Genomic DNA, 13,879 nt, shown 5'->3' on the forward strand with positions numbered 1-13,879 from the left:
GTCTATGGTGTGCAGAGTCATGGGTTTGAGCCTTGCAGAGGCTGTTTATTTTGTTGCTGGGCAGAACACGGGCCATTGGATACAAAGTGATTAAGGCACTTTAAAGCAATTGTAAGCGGGTTTGTGTGGGTTTGCTCGGAAGTAAGCACTGCTAACTTCTGGTTACAGTTTTTTATACTTAGTTAGCTTCTAAATTGCTTAATCTGTGTAGGCAGTGCTTACCCCCATGCAAACAGGCTTAGACTCACTTACTGCTGCTTAAAAGTGCTTACTCTCGCTTACCCCTGTGCTACTTTCTTTAAAAGAAAAGAAAAAAGGGTTGAGAGGAAAGTGGTGAAAAAGGGGCACAAAGAGGGAAAGGCAGCAGGGAAAATAGCTAGGGAAGTGCAGGAAGGGTGTAGGGAAGGTCCATAGCTGCCCATTTCTTCTACAGCAACAACTGCGCATCTACACTGAATTTGGAGGTAGATTTGGATACTCAAACCCCTGGGAGAGGGGTGAGGACAACAATAAGTTGTGATGCCAATTAGACTGGATTACATGTGTGCAGTGGACACATGGGCGAAATGGACAGCTATGTATGGGGTGAGATTTTTTTGTGGGAACAGATTGCCCTTTTTTTTTCAGGTGAGAGTGGGATGTTGGAGAGGGGTAGTAGGTATGTTTGGGGAGGTAGGTTGGGTAGGTTAACAGACAAAACACACACGCATACAGCGGTGGTATATGACACGTGGGGAGTAAACACCTTGATGGGGAAGGGTATTGGGTCTATCAGAAGCCCACAAGCCCCCTAGTGGCAACAATGGGACTGATGTCTCCACCCATAGGCAGTCACCACTGCACCTCCACAGCCCCAAAGGTGCAGAGCCAGATTGACTCTCTAATCATGACACGTGGCCCTTGAGCTGGGTAGAAGATCACCGAACTGCTCATTGATCGCTTTACTCACCATAACCCTGACCTGGCGACGGGTGACAGGTGCCTGCTTACTCCCACTCCAAGGGGGGATGAGCCCCATCCTCTGAGACAGTTCCACCCAAAGGTGGTGCAGGACCAACGGACAGGGAGGCCCAGGGTTGGGCTCCTGACATGCTGGTGCCCGGTGCCACGGCCAGCTGAGGTGGGACAGGTGGGTCCACTGGGACCGGCGTTCCCAAGAGTGTTATAGTGTTTAGATTTCATCATCATATATAGGTTAGTAATATTCAACACATTCCAGAGTTAGGTATAACAGCATGCATAGATATTCCCATTAACCCAGACACCAGATACAGAACAATTGCATAGCAAACAAAACACATACATATATGGGACAACAGTGGTAGTAAGAACAGCATGCTGGTATGTTGATGGCATCATGCCAACAATGTTGGAATAATTCAATATGGCACAGGCATGGGAACCATTAAAATATTTATCAAACAATTGGATATTATCAGAGTCAGTACATACCAGTTGGGTGGGTATGTTGATTATTGTTGGAGCTAAGGTGGGGGGGAGAAAGATGTCAATTAACAAGTTGTATCTTCCTGTAGTCCATATTACTTTCCTAGTCAGTGCTGTTATCTGTACCTTACGAGTCTGACTACCCTATAGCCTTATTGTGGACAGTGATATGGCTGTCATCATCATTGCACATGAACTGGTTTTACCTGCAGTATACACCTCTTACCTGGTATACCTGTGGAAGGAATGTTTGTTAACACTGACTTACTGTTTGTACACATACGCCCAGATTCTGGGTTGATGTTTTGCACTATGCTATCCAACTCTTTCTGGACAGACTCTGGCCATGTGTTGACCACATGCTGGTGTGCCTGGACATATCTAAAATTTTGCCCTCTTCCACCTTTAGTGACCTGACACACACACACATATACATGCTTTCCTACAAAGTTATATAATGTAGCACAGTATAGGTAACAGTGACCACTGATACTTTATTATTCAGAGAACCTGCAACACTCGCAATCCCCTACAATACCAGGGTGAACAGTACCAGTACAGGTTATATTGGTCTGTATTTCTCAGCACAGTGTTTGTATCCAACGTACCTGTGGGAGCAATGTCTGTTACACTACCTGACTGTTGCCACACAAAGTTCCAGATTACACATTAGTATTATGCACATACATCTCACTCTGTTACTGTACACACTCTGGTCACAGCTTGACAACATGGGAGTGTAGATAGGACATACTTGAAATATTACTCTCCTAACAGTTTCGGGGGTTGCTACAGTGACAGGTGTGTTCTCATGATGGTTGACAATCACTTGTACTCCCTGTTTGCTTGCTACACATCTGGGATCATCCCACAGATGTACCAGGGGGACATGGGGACAGGCAGCAGATATGGGCACATATACTGGACATTCTGGCCTCATGTGTACAGTTGTGGGGTATGAATCTGTATGCAGTCTAATACCACTCCCAGGATTCAGATCATGGCTGTGTCTGCTACAACTTAGACACTGTCCATCACAGTTGTGTCTGCTGTATTGATATTGCTGTATATCTCCAATCTGCTTTCTGCCTCATTAATCCCCTGTGCTTACGTATTCTGACCTTTTATAACAACACTCTTATACAGATTTACTAAACAGTTATATGTTGTAGGACAGTGTGGGTGACAGTGATGTGTAATACCTTATTACTCAGAGCAACTGCATATCATTCTTGTATTTCTGGGCACAGTGTTGGTATCTGACAGATCTGTGGGATGAATGTTTATTAACACTACCTGAATGTTCCCACACACAGTTCCAGGTTCCACATTGCTATTATGCACATACATCTCACTCTGTCACTGTACATACTCTGCCACAGCTTAACAAGTTGGGGTGTAGATGGGACATACATGGCTTCTTAGTCACATAAGGTATTGGGGAGTTGCTAGTGTGTCAGGTTTGTTGTCATAGATGTGTGTCAATCAGCTGTATTTCCTGTTTGCTGCCTATACGTCTGGGATCATCCCACTGATTTCCCAGGGGGACAGGTTGATAGACAATAGATATGGGCCACTTTAATAGACATTCTGGACATATCTGTACATTTGTGGGGTATGATTCTGTATGCAGACTGCTACCAGTGGCAGGATTTGAACCGTGGCTGTGTGTGCTAAATAAACAACAGTTCACATCTCAGTTGCATGTGCTATTTGTTTTTTGTTGTCTGCATTTTCCCTGTTTACTGTCTATGTGTCTCTCAGTTGTACTAAATGGCCATTGGGGATTACAACTGTCATATACAGGCATTCCTACACATTCAATTTATGGTGCATGGTGTGGGTAACAGTGCTTAATACAACAGTACTATTACATGATTGCAAATCTACATTACTATATGATACCAGAATATACACATGCAGTCCAGCCGTTATAACATGTAATTGTTTAATTGGGATTAATGGGTTGTTAATCACACCAAAGTGATTTTGAAAATGCATTTAAAGCAAGATGTTGATGCTGAAAATGCATTCCAGTTTGAAGGCATACTGGCCGAGGTACCAGGAAGCATCAAATAAATAGATTGGAATCTATGTTGTATCATGATTCTGTCTTAGTGTTCTGGGTCTTTTTCTATTCATCTGATATTCCGTATTTTTTTGTTTTGGGTTCATTTCATAAGTTTATTCACAGTTTAAATCACTGAGTGATAGAAGTGTGTTATTATGGCTGGGGCTCAAACTGAAAATGTGTTGTTGCTGATGGAATTTTGGAAGGAAAGAGATGAAAAATTGGTCACAGGCAATCCATGGTTCAAGGGAGTTGCAGAGGAACATGATGATTATTTTTTTCAAACTTGAAAAACTGCTTACCAAGGAGGTGACATTGTGTTATGATACAAAGCTCCTGGAGAAATATGTGAGTTTAAACATCACTCCAAGGGGTCTAAGGATTGACAAACTGCCAGCGTTTGATTTCTCTGATGAAGAGAATGACCTTATGGAAGAATGGAAATCGCTTGCTTCAACATGTACACTGGACTGGTTAAACGTTCTGATTAAATGGAACAGAAGGCAATAGGAGAAAATCCAAGGTGAGATCCTACAGTTGCAGAAATCTTTGGCTAATTCTGTGACGGAAGGTTCATTTTCTCATAAAGTTAATGAGATCAAAGCTTGGGTAGTAAAATTGGAAGATGGTGTTATTTCACATAAAAAGAGAAAGCTTGACTGGGACATATGGGATTATAAGAACAATTTGGTGTTTTCATGGCAGCGGAAGCCCAGGAGGTTGAGATCCTCCAGGGCACTAACTGGGAGCAGGTCTCGCGAGATGCGGGACTCATCTGTTTCATCTGCGGAAACATCCTCAAGTAGAAAGAGTGTTTCTTTTGAAAATCTAAACATGGAGGGCCAGAGGTCAGGAACAACAATCTCACCCTTACCAGACAAGGGGGCGTGGCTGTAAATGGCAGGCAAAAATTTTCAACAACAACACAGGGTAAAAAGGGAAGAATTAATGCTTCGGGGGTTCTTGGAACTATTGTGCACCCAAATGGAGATTCGATTCTTAACATATACAACCAGAATTGTCAGATTCAGAATTCACAGGAGAAAAACGGTGTGTTTAATGACTTTAATATTGTTAATTTATCTGACTTTGTTGTGAATGATGATATGGAAGCAGTCTTGAAAAAAGGTATGAAATTTGTATCCACGAGGTTTCCGAGCCTAGCTGACTTATTTTTTGAGGTCAGCAGATTTTGCAGGAAATTACATCCTCAGGTGATTTTCCATAATAAAAAGGTAGATGTAACAACAAATGCATTGGATCCAATGCTATGTGAAGATGAAGTTAGCTTAAACAATTCACTGTTGGATTTATCTATTTATGAAAATGAACTGTTTGACTGGGAAAATGTGGATTTATGTAGTGATGTGGAAAATGTTGTCTTGAATAATGATAGGGGAAATGCAGTTTTCTTCACAGGTTATGGTAAATTTCAGTTGCCAATGTTGTCTTTAGTCAGTACATTCATGTCCCCTAGGGTATCATCATCCATTTGCACGTTTGAAAACTTGTTATTTAAGCAATTATGCTTGGAATATAGTAAAGTTAGAAATTGTTTTCGTAAGTATAATTTAAATAAAAGTGAATGGAAAGCTTTACAAGTCATGGGGGAGCAAAATGACAAGTATGTATTTACTCAGTCAGACAAAGGGGGCAATTGGGTGATTTTTTCAAAAACACAATATGTAACAATAGTAGAAAGTTTACTTATGGATGTTACAGTGTATGAAATATTAGCAAGAAATCCTGTGCAAGAATTCAATGGTAGTTTGTTGGAGCTACTTGAAAGAGGAGAAAGGTTGGGGTTCTTTTCAGCTGCTGACATAAAAAATTGTATGTAAAGAGCCCCAAGGGTGCCACATGCTTCATAATCCCAAAATTACACAAGTCCATGGTTAATCCCCCGGGAAGACCGATAGTTTCCGGGAAAGGTTTGTACCTACAAAATTTAGGTATTTTTTTGGACCACCAACTGAAGAGTCATTTATTTAAGGTGAATTCACACATCAAAAATACGAAGGAATTATGTGATTTAGTTGGTGGAAAATGTTGGGGTAGGAATTTCTATTGGGCTTGTATTGATATAAAGGCATTATATACTAGCATTAGGAATTGTTGGGGTTTGGAAGTTGTGGCTTCCATGTTGGGTGAGGACTCATGGATGAATTATGTAATACTGCTCTTGGAATTTTCCCTCACACATAACTGTTTTAGTTTTGGGGGAAAGTATTTTTTGCAAAAGGAAGGAACAGCAATGGGGGCATCTTGCTCCCCTGCTTATGCTACATTATTTATGAATTTTTTTTTGAGAATAGATGCATGTACAATACGGATTTTTATGTTAATCATGCTATTTTTTACAAAAGATTTATTGATGATTTGTTTTTTGTTTGTGAGGGAAATCCAATGAAATTTGACAGTTTTTTTGCAACATTTGAATGAGAATCCATTAGGCCTGGAGTTTATTTCTGAAGTCAGCAAGGATAGCATGCATTTTTTTAGATGTGGAATTTTTGTGGTAGAGAATATAATCCATTTTAAGATGTTTGTGAAGAAGACAGCTGCCAACAACTTCCTATCAGCAGAGAGTATGCATCCACCCCATCTTTTGACTTCCCTTCCATATGGTGAATTTAGACGTATCTATAACAACACTTTTGACAAATCAAGTATTCCTGAAGAGTTCATGAAAGTCAGGCAAAAATGATTTAATAGGCGATATTCAATGGCATGTTTAGATAGGGCGGAAGACAGGGTGTTGGGAACAGGGGATAGCAGAGTCACAGGCAGTAAGAGAACACATGTGGGAGATTGCAAGAAAGGTGACGAAGAGAACAGATTGTTTTTTGTTTGTTTTTTGTTTTGAGGTTTTCTCCTTTGTCTGTAACACTTAAAAATTTGGTTGAAAGTTTTTGGCCCATTGTTTGTGAGGATGACAATACTGGGCATTTGTTCCCAAAAAAAGTCATGTTCTCTTATAGTAGGTTTCTTAATTTAAAAGAACTACTAAATTTGAAGAAATCTCCAATATTAGAGGGTATTAAGGGGAGTTATATGTGTGTCAGATGTGGGGTATGCTGCAGGTTAAAAAAACTTGGATGGAAGTAAGATAAATGGTGTTATGTACATGGCAAGGAATAATTTTACCTGTAGATCATGTGGGGTGGTATATATTCTGAGGTGTGGATGTACGCCAACCAGATGGTATGTGGGACAAACTAGAAGGATGGTCAAAAGTAGAATATTAAAAAAATCTGGGTGACATTAGAAACAACAGATTGGACAGTCCTGTAGCTTGCCACTTCCACATGGCCCATGGGGGTTCAGCAGCCAGTTTATTCTTTGGCATTTTAGCCAAACCGTTGCACACACAAGGGAAGAATTTCTCTCATACATTAAATAATTTGGAAGCCAAATTTATTATTAATTTTAATACATTAAACCCTAGAGGGTTGAATCAAGAATTAAATATTAATATATAAAATAAATATTTCATTAGATGTATGGATGTAATGTGTAAAAGTTATTCAATGCATTTTATAGAAGGGTGATTTCATCTTTGGGTACATATGTATATTGAAGTTAAGATTTATTGTACATACAGTTATTAAAATGTGTCCTAGTACATAGAGTTTAACTCCTGGTGATCATGCATTCCCAATTTATTGTATTTAATATAGGGCAGACTTTACATGCATATTTTATATAGGTGCACAGTCACTTTAAGATGGATTTTTGTTAACTGGAAGTAATTGTTTAATTGGTATTAATGGGTTGTTAATCACATAAAGTGATTTTGAAAATGTATTTAAAGCAAGATGTTGATGCTGAAAATGTATTCCTGTTTGAAGGCATACTGGCCGAGGTACCAGGAAGCATCAAATAAATACTGGTTGGAATCTATGGTGTATTGTGATTCTGTCTTAGTGTTCCAGGTCTGCTTTTTCCATTCAGTTGATATTCAGTAATTTTTAATTTTAGTCCAGCTGTTAGAACTGTTTTGTCAGGATATTACACTTTTATTGATATACAAACAATATGAGACTCTTTCTGCCATATTCTCTAGTGTATGCAGTACTTGCCTTGAACAATACAGGTTTTATACTAGCAATTAATTTAGTACTACTTTTATTTTTATTTCCTGTGACAGTAAAAGCATGAGTATTACTGACCTGCCTCACATCGCAACCTCGCCAGGTGGCTGATGTGGGCCTCCTGGTTCACGGCCTGCTCAGTTGCAGCTGTGGGGGACATAAGAGGAATATTTAGCCATACCTATCCATGATATACCTGAGCTGGCAATTATTACACACATACTGGGGTGATACACACGTCTGGCACATGCCCTGATGCTCTGGCCTCTTGGAGCCACTCCTCCAAGAGGTCCCCCTTCAGCCACTTCAGGTCGGCATAGTGGTGTCTGACCTGCTCTCCAGTTCGGGGCACGCCAGGTGCACTGGTGAGGTCACGGGCGAGATGGTCCCAGGCCTCCACCTTATATTGGGAGCCGTGGTACTGGCTCTGCAGCAATCTCTGTGTATGGTCTTTAACTAGGAGTCCTGCCATGACCTTGGACTCCTGGATGCACCAGTGCTGTGCCCGGAAGTGCACTCCTTCTCCCCTTACTGCCATAGTGCCTGCAAGGGGAAGCTAAAACCAGTTATGAGATGTATTCCTGCCTCTTGGGTTTAAGAAGGGCCGATTTCCCACACCTTTCCAAGATTGGCCGGTTTTGAAAAGGCTAAGCTATGTGCTAACCTGCTTACCTAAGGTTGGCATTGTTTAAAGAGGTATACCACTGGGCACAATGAGTTAGCTGGTCTACACATTGCTCACACCTCCTAAGCTAGCCTGTGCAACGCTTAGCATTGCTTACATTAGACTTTCATTATAATGCCTTTTTGGCATTGTGTTATTATTCATTACACCTTATATGTATGCTTGGTATCCCTGATTGATTTGTACATACACTCTTTGGGGCCCTTGTGTTTTATTAGGGGCTTCAACACTCTATTACAATTACACCTCACTTCTGGGATTACTGCTGTACTCCAGTTCACATATTTATGTTATGTAGTGGGTAATGGCACATATGACTGTATACTGATGCCTTTCACAGGTTCAGTTCGGTTATACTATGGTGAGGACTTGTTTGCTACTACCTCATTTTTCTGTATGTCTGTGATGGCTTGGTGGATAACTGCTGGGACTATGGTGTATATAGTCCTGGGTTCAAGACCTGCATGGCTGTTTATTTTGTTGATGGGCAGAACAAGGGCTGTTGGATACAGAGTGATTAAGGCACTTTTGGGCAGTTGTAAGTGGGTTTGTGTGATGGTAAGCATTGCTAACCTGCTGTTACATCTGCTTACAGAGAGGTAGCTTGAGAATTGCTTAGCCAGTGTAGGCATTGCTTACCGCTGCACAAACAGGGTTACACTTGCTTACTAGTGCTTAAATATGCTTACTACTGCTTATTGGTGCTTAGACCTGCTTACTAGTGCATTACTCATTATGACACTGACACCTCACATGTGCATTTATTGCAGTACTCCAGTACATAAATATATGTTATTTAGTGAGTTATGCAACAAAAATATCGGTCATAATGTGCTTTGCCACGTAAAATTGGATATGCTGCAGTGGGACTCATACCGGGAATGCCTGCTCGTAAGGAAAATGCTCTGCCCACTGCACTATTGCTCTGCTGCTTCATTTGTATATATCTTCCTTGTTATTCCCTTCTGCCTTTTAAGCTGCTTTAACTGTAGCTAAGCGATGGGCACACCTGTTCACCTATGGTTAGCTGTAATCGGATGTTTAAAAAAAAAAAGGTTTCTTCATTTTATTTCTATATTCTGTTGCTATTATACACAAGGGGGACTGTTGGTGGGAATATGCGGTCACCTGTGAGCGGTCTTGCTTATTACATTACCCTTTTTGCTGTTCTACATTGTGGGGGCATATTTATTCTGAGAGCTCTGCTCTCAGACACACCCCCTGCACTCTAACACGCTCCGTGTAAGCCTAGAAGCTCATGCATCGTGCATCATTAATATGCATGACAAGCTGCCATCCTGCTCCTAAACAGTCACTTCCATGCAGGACTAAGCTAGTCCTGCATGGCAGATTAGTAAATCTGGGGGTTAGTCTTTCTTGTAACACTTGACACATATTAAACAATATAGCAATAACCCACACCTGGGTGTGGGTAATGCTGGATTTACCCACTGTTGGTGTAGTTTGGTCACGAGGATGAAGCCCGAATGGCCAAACAAAGCCAACCGTGGGTAAATCCAGCATTACTCACACCCAGAAGTGGGTTATTGCTATTATACAATGACATTATTTAAGAAAAAAAATAATTACTTTTCTTAAATAATGGCATTGTATAATGCCTCCTTGCTGCCCTTCCACAGCTGTCTGGTATTCTGCGGTAGTTCTGGTGTACTGCCCATGCATACGCCTACGCAGTACATCAGAGCTGTGGGCAAAAGCAATGGAGAAAGCAAGATCTCCATTGCTTTTTACAAACTGTCTCGCTATGTTAAATGGGTTTAACATAGCGAGACAGCTTTAAAAAAGCAACGGAGAATCTCCGTTGCTTTTTTAAAGCTGTCTCGCTATGCAAACCCATTTAAAATAGGGAGACAGTTTTGAAAAAAGTAATGGAGAAAGCAAGAGCTCTGTTGCTTTTTGCAAACTGTTTCGCTATGTTAAATGGGTTTGACATAGCAAGACAGCTTTAAAAACAGCAACGGAGAATCTCTGTTGCTTTTTTTAAAGCTGTCTCACTATGTTAAACTCGTTTAACATAGCAAGACAGTATGAAGCAACGGAGATCTTGCGTTCTCCGTCACTTAAAAAAAGAGTTATAGTAATGGAAAAAGTCCAGGCGATCGGACCTTTTTTCAATTACTATAACTGATTTACAACGTGCACGCTGACCAATCAGCGTGCACATTTTTGAATATTAATGGGGGGGGGGTCATTGTATAATAAGAGATTATTGATAACCAGTGGCTGAATGCTTGTAGTTGTATTGCCATTAGTTTTGTGGTTCCCATGTTGCTTATCTTGTTTACTTTACCCATAACCTTGTTTTGGCATGTAACTGCTTCGTAGCTCTCTGGAAACAAACATTTGTAATTCAGCTTCACCTAAAAGGTGATCCATCCGCTATCAAGAGTTCCAAATCTGCCTTGTTCACCACTGGAGTCCAGATTAATTGAAAACTTTTTTTTTTCTGTACAGTATAGCAACCATGTTGTTGTTGATTTATTTTACTTTTGTTTTATTTTACAGGTAACAGACATCCAGAGACTTTTTTATGAATAAGTTACAATAAAATGTGAGTAAATGACATTGATACATTATTTAACCTTATTAAGTTTAAGCTTGCAGTAAACAGAAGAAAATTGAGAAACCACTGTGCAGTCATTTAATACTACTTAAGGCACCAAAAGATTTATTCCAATAGCTGACCTGTACACTGTAGCAATAACAAACTTGGACAGGTGAATTATTTATTTAACATTTGTTTACCAGGAAAATCCAACTTGGCACAAAGCCAACTTTCAGCAGAGGCCCGGGGAGAAATACGCCATACACATGTCTTTGTAATATGGGAGAAAACTGGAGCACCCAGAGGAAACCCACATGAATGCAGGGAGGACATGAAGACTCCCCATAGAAGGCACCCCAGCTGAGAATTGAATGGAAGAACCTCTTGCTGTGAGGTGACAATGCAACCGCTGCACCACTGTGCATCTAATTAGTTGTCAGTGTCACAGCATCTGTATTTTGCTTTTCTCTAGACTAGTGTATCAAGTTGAGCAGAGAATATTGATATTGTAGCTGACCCATTTAATGTACCTGGAAAAGTTACATCCATTATGCCTTTGATAAACAAGGATGTGACAGTCTGAAAATGATGAGGAATAACTGGTGAGGTACTTGAAGGTACAGTAGACCTAAATGTTTTTTTTTTTTTTTTGATAATTAAAATGTGGCAAAATGACCAGCTGCAGTGAAATCAGAGTAAATAATTTATAGTTATAATTTAGTGCATCAGTGGGTCTAGGTTATAAAGGTAGCCAGCCTGCAGTAATAAGGATGTGACAATGATTCTACCTTTTGGGCCCACCCATTATGAACTTACAGTTTTACTTTGTGAACTCTCTACGCTCTAAAATTGGCAGTACAACTCCAGTACCAAATGTTTACTTTCCCTCTTTTATAATGGATTTTTATTAGGATGGTGAATTGCCTGCCTAATGCCAAAACAACCCCATCATCTGCAAAGAGCAGTTTATTGATGTCATAAAGATGTATTTTAAGGCATTTTAGGGAAAAAAAAGAATAAAAGGTAAAGCTCAAGAAAACATGGAAATATCTATCATTTAATTTGTAAGCCTGCTGAAGATACAATTTTTGGACCATAAAGTAAGAGTACATCAATCAGTAATGTGGTTGATTGATTCAAAGGCCAAAACAAGCAAACACAGTGACAGCAAGTTCACCTGCATCTTTAGACCTGCAAATGCTGTCAGCAAATGATAATAATGGACATGTATTTTCTGTCCTTTTTTTTTGAAGAGATACTTCTACTGACAAAGTAAGTTATAAGCCTCAATGTGGGATTTTAATTGCATGGATGGGGCTTTTACAAGAATTTTAACAAGTGGTGATAATGTCCCAAGGTACCATGTCAGAATGGGTAACCTCCAGGACTAATGATGAAGCACTCAAGGACATTCTGATGAGCACTCCACTGAAGACCAGGGGAAAGCAGTCTGATCAGTGACATCATACTCAAGGACATTCTGATGAGCACTCCACTGAAGTCCAGGGGAAAGCAGTTTGATCAGTGACATCATACTCAAGGACATTCTGATGAGCACTCCACTGAAGACCAGGGGAAAGCAGTTTGATCAGTGACATCATACTCAAGGACATTCTGATGAGCACTCCACTGAAGACCAGGGGAAAGCAGTTTGATCAGTGACATCATACTCAAGGACATTTTGATGAGCACTCCACTGAAGACCAGGGGAAAGCAGTTTGATCAGTGACATCATACTCAAGGACATTTTGATGAGCACTCCACTGAAGACCAGGGGAAAGTAGTTTGATCTGTGATATCATAGCATTATTTTTTTAAACTTTGCAGACAGGATTTCTTGCAAACTTTAGCAGATGTATTTACTGTGATTAATGATAAATAACAGGCATGGTATTTGTTTATTATTTGTTACCAGGAAAGTCCAACTGGGACATAACCCATTTTCAGCAGAGGCCCAGGGAGAAATGTTCCAGAAATATGCGTTTGGAATAAAACTGGAGCACCTAGGGGAAACCCACCCGAACGCAGGGAGGACATGCAGACTCTACACAGAAAGCACCCAGCTGAAAATCAAACCAAAGAACCTGTTTTTGTGAGACAACAATGCTAACTGCTGTACCACAGCACAATGTATCTACATATTAAAATACTGAGTATCATTGATATTAGGAATCCTACAGTACTGTATCATTTCCACACCTGAAATGGAAACATCCTGTAAGAGAAGTCAGTATTTTTTAATAGGAATGATTATGGCACTTGCATATGGACACAGTAAGGATTTTAGTGTTGGGGAAAAACAGATGACTCAACCCATTGCCCTGTGCTTGAACAAATGCCCTCAGTTGTGGAACATGCTAACCTCAGACTGCAAGACCCCAAGAGTGACTTGCCCTATCACTACAAATGCTACACTGTAACCTTATTCTAGATAAATGATTTTGCAATGTAATAGTCCCCCCTCCCTCAAATACGCACACTGGAATCTTTTGACAACCAACTGCAGACGCATTCAAAATACAAGTGCTGTAAAATGGAACAACTAAAATTACTTGCTTTCATTTATAATTCGTTGCTGTTTCCCAGGAATGATCTCATACCCCATATATACCACATAAGGTGCTCAGGCTTCTGCTATCCATCTCTGTATCATTTTAATCTCCTGAAAGATGCAGTTACTCATACTATCGTCATCTCAGGTACATAACTTTTACTCACAAGTGTCTCCACATTAGGTAATAGCTATTTCTGCCATTAGTTATCTCAAGTTAAATGACTGATCAATTTTAATAATTTAGTGTGTAACTAAGTATTTCCCTTGTAAGGGTTGCCACAGTGTTAAAATTCCAAAAGGAAACCCTGATTTGTCAAACGATTGTCTGTCTGTCTGTCTATCTATCTATCTATCTATCTATCTATCTATCTATCTATCTATCTATCTATCTATCTATCTATCTGTCTGTCTGTCTGTCTGTCTGTCTATCTATCTATCTATCTATCTATCTATCTATCTATCT

Source organism: Protopterus annectens, chromosome 3.part0, assembly GCF_019279795.1.
Source record: "Protopterus annectens isolate FY-2018-M chromosome 3.part0, PAN1.0, whole genome shotgun sequence".
Classification (NCBI taxonomy): Eukaryota; Metazoa; Chordata; order Ceratodontiformes; family Protopteridae; genus Protopterus; species Protopterus annectens.